This window comes from Monomorium pharaonis, chromosome 2 (assembly GCF_013373865.1).
Source record: "Monomorium pharaonis isolate MP-MQ-018 chromosome 2, ASM1337386v2, whole genome shotgun sequence".
In the NCBI taxonomy this organism is placed as follows: domain Eukaryota; kingdom Metazoa; phylum Arthropoda; class Insecta; order Hymenoptera; family Formicidae; genus Monomorium; species Monomorium pharaonis.
The window spans coordinates 7,448,026-7,466,990 of NC_050468.1; the positions used below are offsets into that span (position 1 = coordinate 7,448,026).

Genomic DNA, 18,965 nt, shown 5'->3' on the forward strand with positions numbered 1-18,965 from the left:
TAACATTTTGTGATTGTTTCAATCATAAGAAAAGCAATATTAAAATATTAGTAACATTATTCGTACACCACGTAAAATCAATTTATACTTGTAATATTTTTAATTACCAAATCCAGTTTTAAACAATTATTGCAATTATGATAAATCTTTACTGATATTTTTGTAATAAAGCTTAAAAAAAAAAGATATCAATGTTTAAATTGATATTTGCGGACCCAATAAATCAAGATTTTATAAAATTATGCACCAAATCTCTAAATAGCGTTGTAGAAAATCGTATAACAAATATTTTTCATGATCTTACATAATTTTCAGTTACATAATCTTATTTCTCGAATCTTGATCTTCAAAAAAGCATTCAATTATGTTAACTTTAAGCAAAAATACATTAATTTAAAGTTTTACAGAATACACTGTAAATTTCAGTTCAGGAAATTTCGAAGCAAATATTAATTAGGTTTAATAATATGATTTCCAAAAAAGATCACAATAAAAATTCTTTACAGAAAAGACAGTATAATCTAAACCCACATTTAGAATCTTAAACGTGTAATTATTCACTCTTCTTCTATTTAATATCATTAATTAATATCAAATTTAACCAATATTTCAAATGCGGAAAAAAATTATGATGCGGAAGAGAAAGAGTAATGTAGTAACTTGAATATATTTATCGAAATAACACGTAGCATGTTATTTCATCAATCTCAGGTGTGTTTGACTAAAACTCTTCTTGAACTTCACTCTTCTGACCAGAAGTAGTACTTTACGCTTAGTTTATAGTTATGCTTGTGACCACAAACAAAAGCGAACGATGGTCGGTAGGATATCTTGTCTGACAGGTCAACGAAGATCGCGGAAGGTAAGAGCGAGAAGAAGGTGGCAGTGTATACACTGAAGGGTCAGAGGGCAGAGGGACGAGACGTACACAAGGGAAATAACATGCTTCGTCAACAGCAGTGCTGTAACTAATGGATATTCCGACGGCGCGCGGTAGAGAAACTGATGATCCACCCCCGCGAGCGAATAAGCAAGCTTGCCGCCGCTCCCGAAGCGGTCTGACGCGTGCTAGATCAACGATGTTGAAATTCGCGGGAATGAACGAGAAAGAGATAGGACGAGCGAGAGAGAGTGTGTGTGTGTGTGTGTGTGTGTGTGTCGCAGCGACCGATTGATAGAACGCGTATAACAGAATCGGTTCGAAATACGCGCACAGCGGCGCAACTAATGAAATAATACCGCTGGCCGAGAAAGGCACATAAATATCCATGTGCGAGTAAATATCGGTGGTTGATATCGAGGCGTGAATTCAATTCGATTTTATTAGCCCGTTCGCAAAAAAGTCGGGCATGCGTGAAATACGGTAAAACTCAACGCTGCGAACGCGGAAGATAGAAACGATTTGACGGGACGCGTAGAATTTGTGACCGAATTTGTCGAGAGAATTATAATAAAGAGCTCTTATACCGGGGAGCCTATGAATTCTACGATATAAACGATTTTACAAGATATCTGTTATTAGTATCAGCTACGTGCTGCAGGATATTTGCCATAAAGCAACTAACTTTCAAAATAGCATCCAAAATTTGCAATTTCATCGTCGAAAGTTCCGCCGATCAATACTCTATTAATATTCGATTAGCGATCAGATATTATTAAAATATTCAATATTCAGCAAATAGCTAACATTTTCTCAATACTATTCATTATAAAATATTCTTCGTTAAATTACACGCTTACATATTCAAATTTAATTCTTCGAACTATTAGCTTTCAAAATTTTTGCCGCCCTTGTCTTGTCAAACGTGGACATTTTTCGCTTAAAAATCTCTCAAATCTGTAAACCAAGATCCGAGAAGAGTCTTCTTTTAAACTTTGTCTTAAAGTTTTATTTGTCCTGTTCATGAATGCAAAAATTTCTCGACACGTTGGGGTGATCGTGTCTATTCGCGTCGTCAGGATTCACGGAAGTGGATGACGAAGTAGAGTGAGCGAAAAACTTTCAAAGTGTTTGTTCATACTAACAATCGGTCGAAACCGACTGAGAAAAAGTCAATTTTTGCGATGTGAATACATCAACCTCTTCAATTTAACCCGCGAAGTCGGCTTGTAACGAGTCGACTAGCATTTAACTTTCGCCAAAGAAAAGCACGTATCTGATGAGGCACAAGCCCCTCGATTATCCTCGGCAAAAGTGCCGTTCTTGCGCTTGAAAAAGCACATAATTCGCTGGATGGATAATGCCTGGTTAATCACCACCCAATTAATGCGCTTCCTCTGAGAGGAAAAAAAGCTTTCAAAGACTTTTATTAGCCCAAGTAAAATATAATGATAGCAGAAAAGTGTATGTATGTATGTATGCGTATGTATGTGTGCAGATTTCTCGCAGAAGTTATAAACGAATGAATAAAATGTAGCAAGTTCTTAGTAAGTTCGTAATAATCGCCATTATCATACTGTTATAATTCAAAGAAAATTCAACGAGGTTACCATTACGATCGAACGGCTGAAGGTCTCGTGATTGTTAAACCGTTAAAATTCAATCTCCGGCAATCGCTTTAGGTCTCTTTACGTGAGGCAATTGCGACAGTAATATTTCTCCGTAAGAATACGGCGATAAGACGCGCGGATTTCGTCGTCCGATCGATCACCTGAATTACGAGAGCAAGGATGGCCGGTCTGCACGGCGCCAGATCTCCTGCGATCGGCAGGTAGATAATGCTGGGTACACACGCGATTTCATCGATTCTACATTCGCACAATGGCAGGGGCCAGCGACCGCGGTAGCTACGGGAGAAAAAGGGACGAGCCATTCACGTTTGCTGATGAGAACAAGCAGTCTCGTAAGGGCTGAAAGGTAAAAGTCTGCGGTCTCTCTCACAATGGCCGCACTTTGGAATGAACGATTCTCGGCGTTTTAATTCCCGAATAATAGTTTCGCGGCGCTATCACCGGCGTATTAAAATATTTTCTAATATAATAATATTTAAATAATATTTATATATAATATTAATATTTTTTTAAAATAAAATATTTAAAATTTGAAAATTCATAAAAAAATAAGAATAACGATTTATCAGAATAAAGCATAGAAATTATAATGTGATATAAAATACTTATTTTTTTAATGATATATAATCTAATTTTGCATAAATTTGTGGATGTTTATAAAAAGTTATAGCATCTCACTGAAATTTAAGATATTTCGTAATTTTCGGCTTACAATAGTTTCAAAAAAAGTATTATACAATGCAATTTTATACGCGTTTAGATTATAAAAGGGATATTTATAAAATATAAACGTAAGAAACATTTGTATCTGTCCGGAAATCTATCTATCTTCAATGTCGTTCCTATATGAAGGATCGCCTCGCCCTCGCTGGACAGAGAAATTTTACGAAAAGATATACGGGTTTCCTATCGGACAAAAATGAATGGAACGGGATGCAATTTATAACAATGTAAGCATACACACGCGACGATCGATTCCGTAGTAGCCTCTGATACCGTTTCAAAGGTATGAAGACATAAAACAAAAGCAGCTCCTCGCGCGAACGAATGTATGACATAACAATATCGATACATTTACAAAAACAATTTATTGGATGCAATTTTGTGAAAAGCTATTTTTTCCTATCAGCCTATGTTCTGCAGATCTCAATTTTCTTCTATACGAGCGATCACTGTTGGCTTCATACACAATCATCAGAAAGAAAAAAAAAAGAAACCGAGAGAGATGCAAAATAAAATTTTAAAATAATTTGTTTTCTATCTAATAGAATTAATAGTAACGCAGAAATATGCTGTATTATTTTTCATGCAATTATTTTTATATCAAAATAATTAAGCGCTTTATTTACATTCTAATTGTAAGTATACCGGCACATAAAGTGATCGTTATAAATGAATCAAACAAAAACAAACTTGCAGATTAGATAAACAAGTAAGGAAATACGATCACAATAAATAAATATACATGTATATCTCCCCGCTACATTAATGCTCTACAGGAAAAATTTATCTCGTCAATTCTTTCTGTGCCTTTAATAGAGCGTGAGGAGTTAGATTACCTTACATGCGATACAATAGAACGATGCGTCGTAATGATGCAACATGCTCTCGTAGCGAAGTTACATGACCTATCGTAACATGATGTAGCTCACGCTATAACGGCCATATCCCATAACACACATTCCATAAGCGGACTTTGGCAGAGCGTTAATGAGAGCCGCAAACAGCTTCGTATAAACACGTTCCACGTAAGATCCTTTGCCATGCGATGTATGCGGACGCATTGCTCAGGGCGCGAGTACGAAGCGGTAAATCTTGAAAAATGTCGCCGATTTGTCCGACGGGTTAAGCACGATCGTTCTCTGAAACGAGCTCGAGTCGTGACAGCGACTTAACGGCCGCGCCGTAGCGGAAACGCAGCGATCGATCGTCCGCAGACTTATGACTTTCCATTTCTTACGCTCGATGCGATTGGAGAACCGAGCCCGAATGTTTATCGGCCGGCGGTGACGTTGAAGAATTGAAAGAAAGGGTGCGACGGGGGTGTATGTGAAAGAAGGAGTGAGCGCCCGGAGGGGCCGTCTGGTGAAACTCGATGGAAAGATCCCTTTCATCGCCGCTTCTGCTTTTTAATTCCGCATCCGTACGTTATGAGATAACGCCTGGGAAAAGATGCGAACGCGAGACCCAGAATTATGCGTTATAAATCGTGGCCTGTAAATTATCATCGTGGATGTTCCTCGAAGACACTGGGATAGCTGATGCATCGATAAATGCGCAAAAGGATTGAGTATCTTAATTGTCTTGTCTGTACCAAAAAGAAAGCGGTTACGATAAGGTAAAGCGCACAGCGAAAGATAACTGATATGTATGTACAATATATTACAATCTTAAATCATGTTCAATTGTTTAGAACCAAAATTAAAGTTTCTTAATCTGTATGAGGATAATATGACAAATTCTAACTTAAAACCTAGTTTCATAGAAGAAATAAATCGTTATCATCAATGCGCATTCAACATCTTTTGTAAAGCGTTATATAAAAGATGTTCCTTAATTCTTAAAAAAAATTTATATTACGTTTATATTATTCATTTTGAAATACTTTCTTATTCTAACAGAGTTGCAATTTCAATTACAAAATAATCTCATTATGTAGAGAAAACAAGTTAATAAGTCTAATAAAAAAAATGTTAAGTTATTTAAACTCAAAGAACTTATTGTTAGTAATACCATAGTTTAGCATTATTACTTGAAACAGGTGTGCTAGCAACTTCCTGATAGGATTTTCAAGCTTGACTGACGAACATTCAGAAGATGGTTCTATACATACCTAATTTCTACATAAGGAGTTGTTCGTAAAGCATAGGAATGATGGATGACATAGCTTATTCGAATGCAGCAACATGTTAACTAAAGATCTAACTGTGTTTAACAGTGGAACTCAATCTCGTCCACATTAATGGAAACGAAATTCTACATTTACATCGATCGAATTGAACTTTTCCCATGAGATTGGATCAAAAACAGTCAAAATACTGAATAAATATAAGTCCAATTGCATTATTGATTGTAATTTTTTATGTAAGTTATCACTAAAATACTTACAAAAACAATCTTTTCATGAACAAAAATACACTTTTTATAATTTATATTAATATTTGTTTTTGTAATATGTTATAAATATATATTATTATAATTTAATTATATATAAATAATATTACTTTTAATAACCAATTTTCCAAGTACAGTTATCTTTTTAATCGCACTACTTCATTCAGAAATAAATATAATATTTTTCGTGGAGGTACCAAATTATTATTAGAATAACTTCACCTAATTCATGTACGAGAACTAATTGTTTAATCTGCACTGTTATTAATCTCAAGCTTAGAGAATACAGAGACACCAAGGATAATTGGATCTGTTCGTTAATCAACTCTATTACGGATTTGACCAAAATGAGACCCTCATCAAGATGAAATATCCTTAGACAATTTAAACTATAGACTACGAATGTGGATTTATAAATCTAATATGAAATCCTATATAGTTCATAAGATCGTTTCATGGCTTTTAATCTGGAAAGAATATAAATGACACAGAATGTAAGTTCTAATATTTGAATGTAAGTTCTAATTATCTTATTTGAAATCTCTAAAACAAAAAGAATTGTACTTCCGTATTTTAACATACAATTTATATTTAAGTAAAGACTTCGATGCGTAATTTATTTGATGCTATAAATAAAATAAATAAAATTTTAAAACAAAAATTTCTACAAACTTTTGTCGCATGCATCTTCTATTAATGATCCTCGAATATATATTCTAGTTATGATAATTCATCATTCTAAGCAAAGATTAGACACGACGGTAATTTCACGCACAATTTACAACTAATAACTCAAATACATCCCGAATTACATAGCACGCCGGAAGCTCTTTGCCTTCAAAGTTTAAGCTAAAGCGGAAGATACGGATTCAGTGAGATCCATTGAATCTGTAATCCTTAGCCCTCTGTTCGTAAGACGATAGCGATTTCAGGTCTCCTGACCTGGAAATTCGCCTTCGTCCCCCATCGCGTTGGGGAAGATTTCTGAATCCTTCCAATGGCGCCATCGACACGACCTTCTGGATCACCGAGATACCGACCGGAGCAAGATCAGGGAACGAAAGGTGGAAGGAATTCACGTGGCACTTGGTACTTCGTCTTCTATTCCGTCACGAAGAAAAGCAGAGTCGTCCGCGGGAACAAAAGCGAGGGAACAAGATCGGAAGATGTAAGTACTTTTGGCTAGTTCGATCGTTCATCGCTAGAGAGAAAGAGAAAGGAATCGCCTTCAAAGGCTTCTTTAAGCACATGTGCGTTCGGTCAAATTATCAGATCGGTGTAAAGTCACTCGAAACTTTTCGTAAATCGATAAAAGAACGTCGTAAGTGCACTCTTTGAATCAAGAAGAATACAATATTTAATATATTATTTGGAAATTGTTACAAATCCTAAAAACAGACACTAATTTTAATTATTAAAAGTTATTAAGTTGCTTATTCAATCTTTTTAGAATTTGACACGTAAAAAAGAAAAATAATTTTTAAAAAATTAATTTGCATACGGCCGATTTACAAAATATAATTTAATATCACTATTCTGATTCTCGTTCTTCGTATAAACTTGTTTTGTTCTGTTATATATTTGCAATTTTCCCAGATATACTGACTCAGTTTCTTTGAACGACCAATTGAAAAAATGTGTTTTATATCATGAAATAACATCGTGTCCCATGATCTATAATGCAGATGGTGTAGCTTCTCCGGCTACAGAGACAGAGACGGAAGGACAGAGGGAGAAAGAGAGAGAGAGAGAGAGAGAGAGAGAGAGAGAGAGAGAGAGAGAGAGAGAGAGAGAGAGAGAGAAACTCCGAAGCATATCGTGGCTATGTTTAACCCGATGTCAATTTCCAGACACGGCAGTGGATGTAGCTACCGCTCGAATGTAGCCAGATGTACGTAATGGCAGCATTTCTGCGGAAATGGTGCAGTGCATAGGTCGTGAGCGGCGCGTCTAGGCAAGCATTAGGACTCCTGTTGCTGACCAAAGATGGCTATGCGAAAGACGTATTGCGTGCCGAAGAAGGAACCTCGCTGCGATACAATTTTAATTAGCAGACCGGTGGCCGGTACTAGTTACAGTGTCGGTAGCGCACAATTAAAAAAACACGTTTTTCTATTGCGCTCATCTATGTAACAAATTTTAGTACGATTACGTTTTCAGTGTACAACAAACTGAAGAAATGTACAACGAGAAAACAAAATATAAAATCATAAGCAACGTTATATAAACTGGGTAAAATGTGTGTAAAGAAAAAAAGTACAGCACAAAAGTGAAAAATAGAGAAAGGGAGGAAAGGAAAAAAGCAATAAAGAAAATAACGTTCTTTTGAAATGAAATTCCTACAAGCGTGCAAAACTGTGATTTCTGATACACGCCACCGGTAATGCGTCCCGAATTCAAAATGAAAGCTAAGGGAGAAAAATTCACACGCGCGGCGAAAATCCGCGGCGCGTGTGACGATAAGCCGACGACGGGAAATTCCGGCGGATCCGCGAAAATGGGAATCCGGACCGTGTCAATTACCCGCGCGCTTATAAAATATTTGCTCGTCCGCGGAATCTCGACGCGCAGACACGGCGGACACCAATCAAGCCGGCTGGACGCCGGCGTCCATCCGTCAGCGGTGGATAATCCAGAGGCCGCAGGCTCTATCGTTTCCCGACCCTTCCCCACCGTCGCCGCCATGAAAAATGCATCGCGGAGCGAGTGCATACGACGCGCACCAGCCGTTGGCCCACCGACCGTGTCGGAAATATGCAACCCGACGTGTGTACGCAAACAGCTGATTGAAATTACGTTCGGGCGGGTCCGGGCTGCCCGACGCATTCGCATTTTCCCCGTTTCCTCCCTGTCGACGAGGGTAAAATCGTACAGGTTTCGCGGAAACATGGGGAAAAGCGGCAAGGGTCTCTTAGGAAATAACCTGGCGAGAGAAAGTAGTATGCACTGCATCGCGCGTGCGAGGGTGAAAAGTGCAGCTTTGCGTGTGCGCGAAAAACCCCCCAGAAAAATTGTACGTGTAATAACGATCTCTTTATAATATGTGTTCTTGCTCCAGCAAGAAAATGAGGTGATTTTTCGGGTGAAAAAGAACGCGAGATGATTTATTTTAATTATCTCTGTAGCGGACGATACTCGTTTGCCGATTAAACATTGTAGCGAATCGTAAAACACGGAAAAATCTCTTGTTTCAATCTACAAGTAAATATATCTGTACACTTCTTTTTTCTTTCTTCTTCGCACAGATGAACAGCCGTTCTTTAAACCGCATTATTTTACTTAACTCAAAGTAAACTCAAGTTTACTCAAAGATCAATATATATTTCGTTCGTGAACCCAGAAATTCTTCCTAAAAGCCCGTTGTCGATCTTGATATCTCAACTTATCCCGCGGTCAACCGACCTCGCCAGGTAATATCATGACCGATAGACCGGCTATTGCATTACCGTAAATATCGGTGGGATTCACGCGCTCTCACTGCGGCTCGCGGCAAATTGTAACGTAGGACGGGAGTTCGCGGTTGTCTGGAACTTACGAGTGTCGGGGATTACGATGCGGTTCCAAGAGTATGTCGCCAGACCATGAAGGAGAGGAGCAGGAAGGAGAAGAAGGAGGAGAAAGAGAAACTGTACCCGAGGCTGCGAAGGGAAGAAGACGGAGGTTGCTCGAGTGTGCGGGCGCGAAGGCCACGCGCTCCGGTATTATTTACGGGGCAACTTGCAAAGTGAGAAAAATTACGCCGGCTAGCGCCGGTTTCACGGAGACAACGCTGGTTTATGCGATGGACCCGAGCGGCCGCACACCATGCGGTTCCGCGGGCCAGGGAGAGCAGCAGACTATGTTTACGAGTTTTTCAGCCGAGTTACGTACCTCGCTCGTTCCCCACGACGAATAATCTCGGCCGTGTACGAAACGCGAAAGGACTATCTCCTTTATCGTTATCTCAGTCAGAGATTTCACGCGTAAACAGGATGTTCATTCGTAGTGAAAATAGAATAGAGTTTTATTATTTTAGCTTGAGGTCCAATCGAAATACTCCGAAATGAACAGTTTTCAAATTCAAGAACGTGCTTCAATCGTTAATTAAACTTCTGTTGCATTGTGCGCCACAGAATTTTCCACGAAAATATTTTTATGGTATCGATGTGAATCTTATTCCCGACTCTAAATTTATAACTTTAAATTATGAGCATTTCAATGTAAGAGACAAGAAAGATGTGATTTTAAATAATAGAGCATTCTGTTTTTAAAGCGAATAAGACAAGCGCGAAATGTAAGATTATTAAATTTTTCATTTAATAAATTTTTAACTTCATATTGTAATCATATAATGATAAAAATAAAGTAATGAAATATTCTACAATTATTATTTCATTCTGTTTCATTTTGTTTCGTCGAATGAATAGCGATGCAATATTTCTGTACGCAGATCATTAGTACTGCCGTATAACCGGTAACACCGACTGCGTGAACGCAGGAAGGTTTTGTCCCCATGAAAATGGCGACGGCGGAAGTAGCTCGACACCACTCGGTGAAGCGGAATTGTTTAAACTCGTTACATCCGTTATTACTGTCATTAGCGCTGCTCGGCGCGCGATGTTCACGGTGTTGTTCGTAGGCGCGAACAAAGTCGTGGCTGTCATATAATTACACGAGTTTAGCGGGAACGACAGGGAGAAAAGGTGGAGGCCATGAATGTGCGAGATGTAAACATTTACAACGCCTCTGAAAAGCCTCGCGGTAATGTTCAATGCTTCGGGATAAACCTCATGGATTACCCCGGCGGCATTGAATCCCCCCCCCCTGAGGAAGTGGACCGCGTGACATAAAAACGTGACGTTGATTCGCTTTCGACCCTGATAACGGGGTCGTAACGTCAACTTCTGTGAAAGTAAGTCGGATGATTTTTTTCAACACCTTTGCACCGCGCGCTTTCTGATGTATGTTCATATATCGCGCCAGCGAGTTTTATACATGCATATTTATACGATAAATACAAACGAAGTCGCGAGCCGGGCGAATTATTGGAAATATCGCGCGATGAATATTTTCCTGGAAAAAAAAAAAAGCGGCGACGGCTGCTCGACCCGACCGGTCCTGTTGGATTTCAACCCCCGCGCGCGCTTTAATTAATCGTAGTCGGCGAAACAACCGAAGGGAACGAGAGCGGACGAGTAGAGAAGGAGGAGGAGAAAAGAAAGAGAAAGAGAGAGAGAGAGAGAGAGAGAAAAGCTATACTTCCGCCCGGTTATTTGGAGCGGCGAGCCGGATCGATGTATCCGGTAATTCGAGCTGGATCTCATTGCTCGTGCCAAAATTCTCGAGCGCGCCGGCTCGAGAGCGTAGTAAAACGCGAGTCGGCAGCGGCGGCGGTAGTACGATTAAAGCGTCGTTAGCATCGATTAGCTTCGTAAAGCTTCCACGCCGAGTGAGCCCCGCCGTGCTTTTTCACGGCGTAAACCCGACGAGTGTTTTTCCCGGCGGCGCATAGTCTCCTGGAAAGGGATCCCTTAGCGTTCCCCGGGCCACACGCCGTGTCGCGCATACGTGCATACAACACACACGGCGACTGCGGGATAAACAAATCGAAAATCGATTCCCCGGGTCATTCGGTATTATTGCAGTTGCGCCGCGGCGTTCCGGTGATTTCATGCGAAATTCGAGCGTTCTCGTTCGTTCGGGATTTCGACGAGATCGGCCGGTAATTTTGCAGCTCGCCCCTCGCCCTCCCCCTCCACCTCCACGAGCACGGGCGGCGTGGCAATAAGATAAAATATCGAAATTGATACTACCGCAATTAGCAAAATAAATAGCAATCAGTAAATTGAAAATGATCGCGAGTAACAACGTTATGGGTATCAAAATGCTTTAGACTTGTCGGGCAATTTATCCAAAGCAAATTCTGTTTACTGGACACGCATGCCAAGTAGCACGAATCTATAAAACGGAGGAAAGAATGATAATCCGTTTGATACGGCCAACATGTCATGCTGCGATCTTTAACGTAATTAAGATCCGCGCACGAGATTGTGGCTTTTAGCTAAATGGACCGATAGAGAGGAAAACGATGTAGCAAGCATTATCTACATTTATACGAGTCAGGAGACCCGTATTTGTACTCGTCCATTCTGGGCTACTGAGAATTCCTATTCTCTCACTTACGATCCTCCGTACGGAGGTATATAATACCAAAAGCCAAACGAAAAGGATCAACAAGTTTTCTACGATGACGTTAGTAAATTGAATCTAATATTTTCCGAGACACAGCACATTCCCAAGACACTTAAAGCGTGACAATTCAGCAACTCAAGAATCCGTATAAAATATATAGTTTAGAAAAATGCATCTTGCCACTGACGAGCCATTTCCTTGTAATAAAGCGACTACTAAATAAGAAAGAAATTAATCCGGCACATGCATTTAGATTATATAATAAAAAATTATAACGATATGAAAGGAAAACTGTTAGCGCGCTTAAGGAGATACTAAAGTGCTCGTTAAACTTGATGTAATAATGTAAAGTCATTCGTGCATATCATTAACAAAATTTCGTATGTATTTCTTTTATAGATTCGGAAATCCTTTTCCAGAATTAAAGTACACGTATTAATATCATCATATGAACTAAATTTTATACCCAGAATAAACAAAATGTTTTTCAGACTGCTTTTTTTGTAATCTATATCTGAATTTGCAGTTATAAAAAGTTGATAAAACAAAATTTTTTTTTCTAAACTTCTATTCTTAGTTTGAATCGCACGGTATTGTTCGTATATGTTATCCCAGGAATACGGTTTCATTTTGTACATATATATCGTAGATTCTGTATCTAAGTAAATATCGTCATCAAGTGACAAAAATGAATTTTTTTTTCGTTTTTGATATTAATTCGACCGTATTCCCCGAGATTTTGGTGCGTACTTTAATTCTGTAAAAGAGTTTAGCGATTCTATAAAACCAATTAGAGATTATAAAGATTAATTTAATTAAAAAATGTCGTTAAAATAGACGACTTTAGGATCTCGTTAGGATATTTTTAATTCTCCCCGGTATTTATCGCGAGAGAGTCGTAGCAAACACGCGGACGTTCCTGTATACACAATGTAGGGCGTTCAATGCCCGGCGGAGAAGGTTGCGATCTAACGAGGTCAGTTCCTCGTTTTTAATCTGAATAACCCGAGCGCCCTAAGAGCGGAGGGCGATCGGTATGAACGGGGCATTATCGCAGAGCACCCGCGGTCTATTTTCCGACGCTATGGGCGGCATCAAAGGGCCACCACGCAACCAACCTTTCGCACGAACGTGTGCGCTCATCCACGCGCGGCATGCAGGCCGTGCATCCGTGGCGGTTTAACGAGGCACGAAGTTTCTCGCCATTACGCCGAGATAAGGAGTTTTTGCTCCTCTCTTTTGCCGGGGTGACAGGGTTAACGGGAGTCAGGGAAACAAATTGCAGGACCGCCAAAAAGTAGCAACAAACCCCCGCGAACTTTGGCTTTCGCGTACTGAGAGTGGAAATTACACCGTCGCGCTTCTCCTTTTAGCCCGCCGCTTTTGTACGCGGGACCAGATTTCTACCGGGAATCTCCGTAAGATCGATTGATACTTTAGCTACAGGCGATGCCGCCATTGCTCTTGTGACGTTTTTTGCGAAAAAATTCTGTAGGTGCAATGATTTATGAACCCGCCACGTCACGGCGAAGGTACGAAAAGCTCCCGGTATCAAAAAGCGCGGACGACGTTGGTTTTTCCTTTTTTCTCCCCCCTATTTTTATAGCATGCCATTACGTGATATTTCTACACTTTTACATCGTTATATGCCACATTGACGTGTCTCTGTATCTCGACGAAATGAACACCTTTGAAACTATCAATACGAATTACAGTGAAAACCCAGGTGGTGTACGCGCAGTAAAGGGAGAAGCGCATGTCATGAAATAAATTATAGCACACAGAACAAGCGGTAATTATACAGACATTCGGAATCAGCGTGCCTCTCAATCACCAGATTATTATAGCATGTTTCGTTAATTATTACGAAACTGAATTCCTACGAATTTCTCATCTTTCGTGTTCCCCTCGTGATCACGGAACGAGCGCAAGGCGTAGCTATTATTAGGCAGTCGTTCAATTAAAATGTTACGTGCCATTTTCGCCCATCCCATCGCGTGGAGGCTAATAAAATGCGTTAAATTGAGTGCCATTTTCATGGGAATACATCGTATTCCGCGGCGAAGTAAAGCATGCCACTAATTTTAACATTCACTAACTAATTTTAACATACCAACGAAAATATAATGAAATCATAAAGGAACGCAAAGTATTACCTTTTTAATATATAAAAAAAAAAAAAAAAAAAAAAATTAATACATTAACTTTATAAGAGCCTTTGATAATTATACTTTCGTGGATAAAAAACTTAGAATAATTTAACATCTACGGTTTACCATAAAATAAAAGTGCTTTTCTATTAGTGCCTACGAGCACTTACAAAATAATAGCTTTGTTCGAAATGCAACCAAAATTGTAGAAATTAATTCTTAACGGTAAATTCTTTTTCGTTCGAGATGCAATATACGCGAGACATGCGAGAAAATATAACGACCAATTTCGTATTTCGTTACACCAGACTCTACCTCAAACGAGTATTTACGCACATTTCATTCCCAAACGCGAATCTGAGAATACAAGTGCTCGCATTAAAGTCCGCCACGCAATAATCCCTCGGAAAGGGTTTCGCGTCTACGTGTCTACGCAAAAAGTGCCCGACGGGAAAGCGATTTCGCAACGTTATATCGCATTGCCACGGCATCGACACAAAGTACACGAGGAACGAGGAGCGCGTTTTCGCGTTAACGTAAAGAGGAACCGCTCCGGGGAACAACCGCTGCGAAGCGTATCGCGCGGCGGCGGGATGAATTTCTGTCCCTTTGAGAAGGGCTGCCGCCCCCGAGAGAGAAAGAGCGAACGGGTGAACGAGCGAGCGAGGGTGCACACGACTCGTACAATCTCACTCGCGTGTTCACGATCACGTGCTCGTAACACGCACGCGACAGAGGTAGCAACGATAGCTGGCTGCTGCGGCGGACGGTCATCGCGGGGCGGCTTCTCCCCTGGTGGAAAAGGGCGGTACGCGTGCTTAATTTCGGGGTGGAATCGCGTCCGAGATTGCGCCAGCTCGCCGGCTGGCTAAACATGTTCCATTAAGTCGAGACGCAATTAGAAATAAGGGTGGCTGTCGAAATACCTGGTGGAACGTTCCTCGTTCTGGCCCCAGCGCTGCGCCCTGTGTATCTCGGTGACGCTTCTCCCTTAGTCATCACCGTTACAGAACCCGCAAACGTGTAACCACCCTACCTGAAATGCTCCAGCCCGACGAACGACGTTGCGGGAAATAGCGCGGAGGGAAATATTCAGCTCGGTGCAAATCGCCCGTTCTTACCTGCAACACGCACAAGAGGGAATTCCATTAAGTTTCGCGCTACGTCCGTGCTTTACAAGCGGAAATTGAGGAGGACGGGAATCCAAGTACAATGGGAATTCTTCCGCGCTTCTTGATCGTCGGAAATATGAGGCGGTAATAACGGGACGAGATAACGGGAATGTATATAGATCGGTAGCCTGCTTCAATACCTTCGACAACGAATGGCGGATACTTGGCGGCGTAGAGAAATAATGAGATTTATTTTATATCGAGATATAGACCGTGTTATTTTATGATAACACGGCACCCGATGAATTGGTTGATTTAAAGAAAAGCATTCCTAGAATATCGAATAAGACTTATCGCAAAACAGATTTTATACGTATATATTTCATTTGAAATTCAATTTATGTATTCAGTATTCATACTTTCGTTTTCGGAGTTAAAAAGCTACCATTATTTACCAGTGCTCTTAAACTTTTATTATAATTCCGAGGTAGATGTAACGCATTCAAACGCAACAATTATAAATGTATACAATTTAGTTTTAAATTTCACTTAGCACTTTTATTCTGCTTCAACACAGGTTTCCGCTAATATTTACGTCAGTAGTACTGGCCTTGATATTTTCAATTTAATAAAACATTAATTACATGCAGAGAGAGACAATAATCAATTCCGACGATTAATACGGATGAACTATCGTTCACTCCTCGAGGAAGGATGCAAAGGATGCTAATTAATGTCGACAGAGTGAAAAGGACGATGATCGCGTAGCGTCGGTACCGGGCTGTTGCATCGTGCATCCAGTTAATTGGCGATCGAGCGAGACGCATATCCAACGCTCGACGACGGGTGGTAACAACATGTGAAGTAATTATTATTTTGATCAGCGATCTGTGACGCGGGCGCGATGTGCCAGCAGGAAGCTAAAGAAAGGGAGAGAGAACGGAAAACGGAGAATCTCATATCCGACAGAGAGTGCTCCACGGTGTTTGATAGGGGTGTCGCATTTACCTTCCGGTCTCACGCACAGGCTTACCATCCCAGGGGGAGATGTATTCGCGTTATAACTCTCTCATTTCTGCCGTCGCATTTATACCAGCGTTTATGTTTCACTGTGTTATTTATACATTTTTACCATGGATTTTCCGTTCTGGTGAAAATGGTCTTAATTCCGGAAATGTAAAGGCATTTTTTTGGTCTCGCGCATTAATGGGAAAAGACTCGGAAATGCGAGTCAGCAGAACTTTTATATCATATATTGCATTTGCGTCAAGCGTTTTTACCGACTTTTTTCAAAACAATGTTTCCGACAATAATTATGTTTTTCACATTTTTAAATTGTGTTAAATGAAGAGAATATTTAATTATGGGCTTTTCACCCTCCCCCGTTCTCATGATATTGTTATGGTTAAGCGTAACTTCATTTCTAACTATATTATGGAACGTAGGGAAAAACGGGGTCAAAGCGCGCAGCTCGTGGTAAATAAAGGCTGGCAAACTTTTCCGATAAAGCGAGGGTTAAAAGCCCGCGCTGAACTTTTATCCTCGTGCATTTTCTGGATGACGCGCCGTGCCGCTTTCGAGAGACAAATATTTTTGCATCGAGCATTTTCGTAATCAATACGTAAAGCTAGCGGTATGCATGTATGTGCTTCAATTGATATCGATTTCTCATTCTATGCATATCACCTGACGTATTGATGAAGAATGATAAGCGATTACATTTTCACGACGCTCTACGTAGTGTGTGGCAGTCTGAATATAAATAGAATAACTTCCTTTACATTCTTTTATTTTTAACAATGTCCAGAAGCGCGTAATGAGTACATAGTAATTATAATCATCGGCGGAAAATTATTACAACATCGTAAAAGATGCGTATATATTACATAAAGATATATACATAATATATGTATGTATGTATGTATGCTGGAAGAACGGTTTGTTAATGTCTGAAAGAATTTAGCTAGATATAAGTCTGAAAATAATTTTGAATAGAATCATCAAATTAATTATTCAATTTGATTGCTAGACTGTCAAAAAATTTTGCAACTTTGCTTAAATGTTCTTTATAATTATTTTAATAATTCAACAAAATTTTCAGCTTTATAACTATATAGCTAAACTTTTAGTGAAAAACCCCATTCTTTTCATGTACTTATATATATTATAATAATTCTACATAAGAAAATAACAATTTCTTTATTTTTTATAACAAATTAGCAAGAGGGGATGGTTATATATGCCGTCCAAGCTTGCTTTTATGGAATTATGAACGCATTGTCAAACCTAAATCACTTCAATCTGCTTTTCAAAGCGGTTACCGTTTCCTACGGTTTCCGTTCGAGCATACGCGGGGAAACAAAACACGTTACACGAAATTAACCCATCGTGTACGTTAGAAGGTTTATCTCTCCACTGAGTAGCACAACCCGACGAATACGTATACGTTCCTGTGGTAGGGAATACGTCTATGTCTCTCGGGACATTCGTATGCATATGCGTGTGGGTACGCCTGTGAGTATCACGAGGGACCCATAATCGTCCTCCGAGCATTCTCTGGCTCATTCATGCGCCTCGAGTAGTAGTAGGCGAGACTATTCCAGTAGGCGAAATGTACTCAACATCGATCATGCGTGGGAACGGAGAGAAGTACGGATATCTCTATTATATCTAACGAAGAGAGAGAGAGAGAGAGAGAGAAAGCGAAAATCTCAAATTGTCGATTTTGATTTTCACATTCATATATATCCTCTCGCTTTTCAGTCATAGATTTTATGTTTGCACATTTGAATTGACTAATTTGCGGTAGCCTTTTCGAATGTATTACAATTGCTTAGCATCGCTGCTATAAATTGCATTTACCGTTTTCGTTACTGCGATTAGGTTGGCATCTAGTAGCGATACGAATGGTCCTCCGCAGGACTGACGTTCTACGCTCGGTGCACCTAAACGAAGGGCGGACAAAATATAGCGTACCGCATGGCGGGTTGTGCGACAGGCACACGCAGCACCAGCACGAGATAGCAGAATTGGCAGGAAATTGCGAATTGCCGGCGAGAGGCAGGCTGGCAGCCGCCGGGTTTGGGAGGCACGAAATAATCCGACCTGCAAATTGAAACCGGTCGGCGAATAGCTTGAGCGGCATCGGCCACCGATAACCGGTCGCGCGCCAGCTGACGACCGGTGAAAATCCACCTGGAAAAATAGCGCGATGGTGCGAACAGGGAGAGAGAGGGGCGAGGAAAGCCAGCCTTCCCGTTACGGTACACGGGCCAGGAATACAAACTGCTCTCTTTTTTTTATTCGACACGAAAATGCGCTTGCGTCGTTGCAAAAAGTTTGTACGCGCAAACGCTCTTGCGAAGTCGCGCGAATCAAATCGCGATTTGAAATCTCATTTGACTATTATTTGCCTCTGTGATTATTTTCCGCGGTTACGCTGGCATTAGCAAAAACTGGAAGTGAGTATTATTTATTTCTTTTTTCGAGTTACTCTTGCAACCGACAATTATTTTAACATAACGACACATCAGCAAACAAGCTTGTCTTTACTAGAAAGTACGAGTTTGCTAAAATATCTAAAAATTTAGTTAAATATAAAACTGAAAATAATTTTGTTGTAGATTATTATTCTAAAGTTATAAAGGATATTCAAGCATGAATAGCAATGTCGCAAAAAGTTTTGTCATTCTAGTAACCACCTTGAGTGTCTTATAATATATATTATAACGTAGTCTAACAAAAATGATCCTGTATACAACTAAATTTTTAGATCTTTTGATAAAACCGCTTATTCCGTATAGAATAGCAAAGTTTAAATGCTTCATTATGTAATTGTAGCAAAGGCAATCATTAGAAAGGAAACGAGCTGTAATGACCAGATTCTGAGAATTCATTGTCAGTGGAA

At 39.9% G+C, this 18,965-nt stretch overlaps 1 protein-coding gene and 1 long non-coding RNA gene across 2 annotated transcripts in view; both read right to left on the reverse strand.

Annotated features, from left to right (window-relative positions):
- Positions 1-18,965, reverse strand: part of LOC118644293 (Krueppel-like factor 6) — a 335,384-nt gene that overhangs the window by 91,804 nt on the left and 224,615 nt on the right. The gene's annotated exons all lie outside the window — the stretch shown is intronic.
- LOC118644297 overlaps positions 3,627-18,965 on the reverse strand; it is a 47,067-nt gene continuing 31,728 nt past the window's right edge. Inside the window, exon 2 of the long non-coding RNA XR_004962104.1 lies at positions 3,627-15,067. This is a non-coding gene — a long non-coding RNA (uncharacterized LOC118644297). The remainder of the gene's footprint in view (positions 15,068-18,965) is intronic.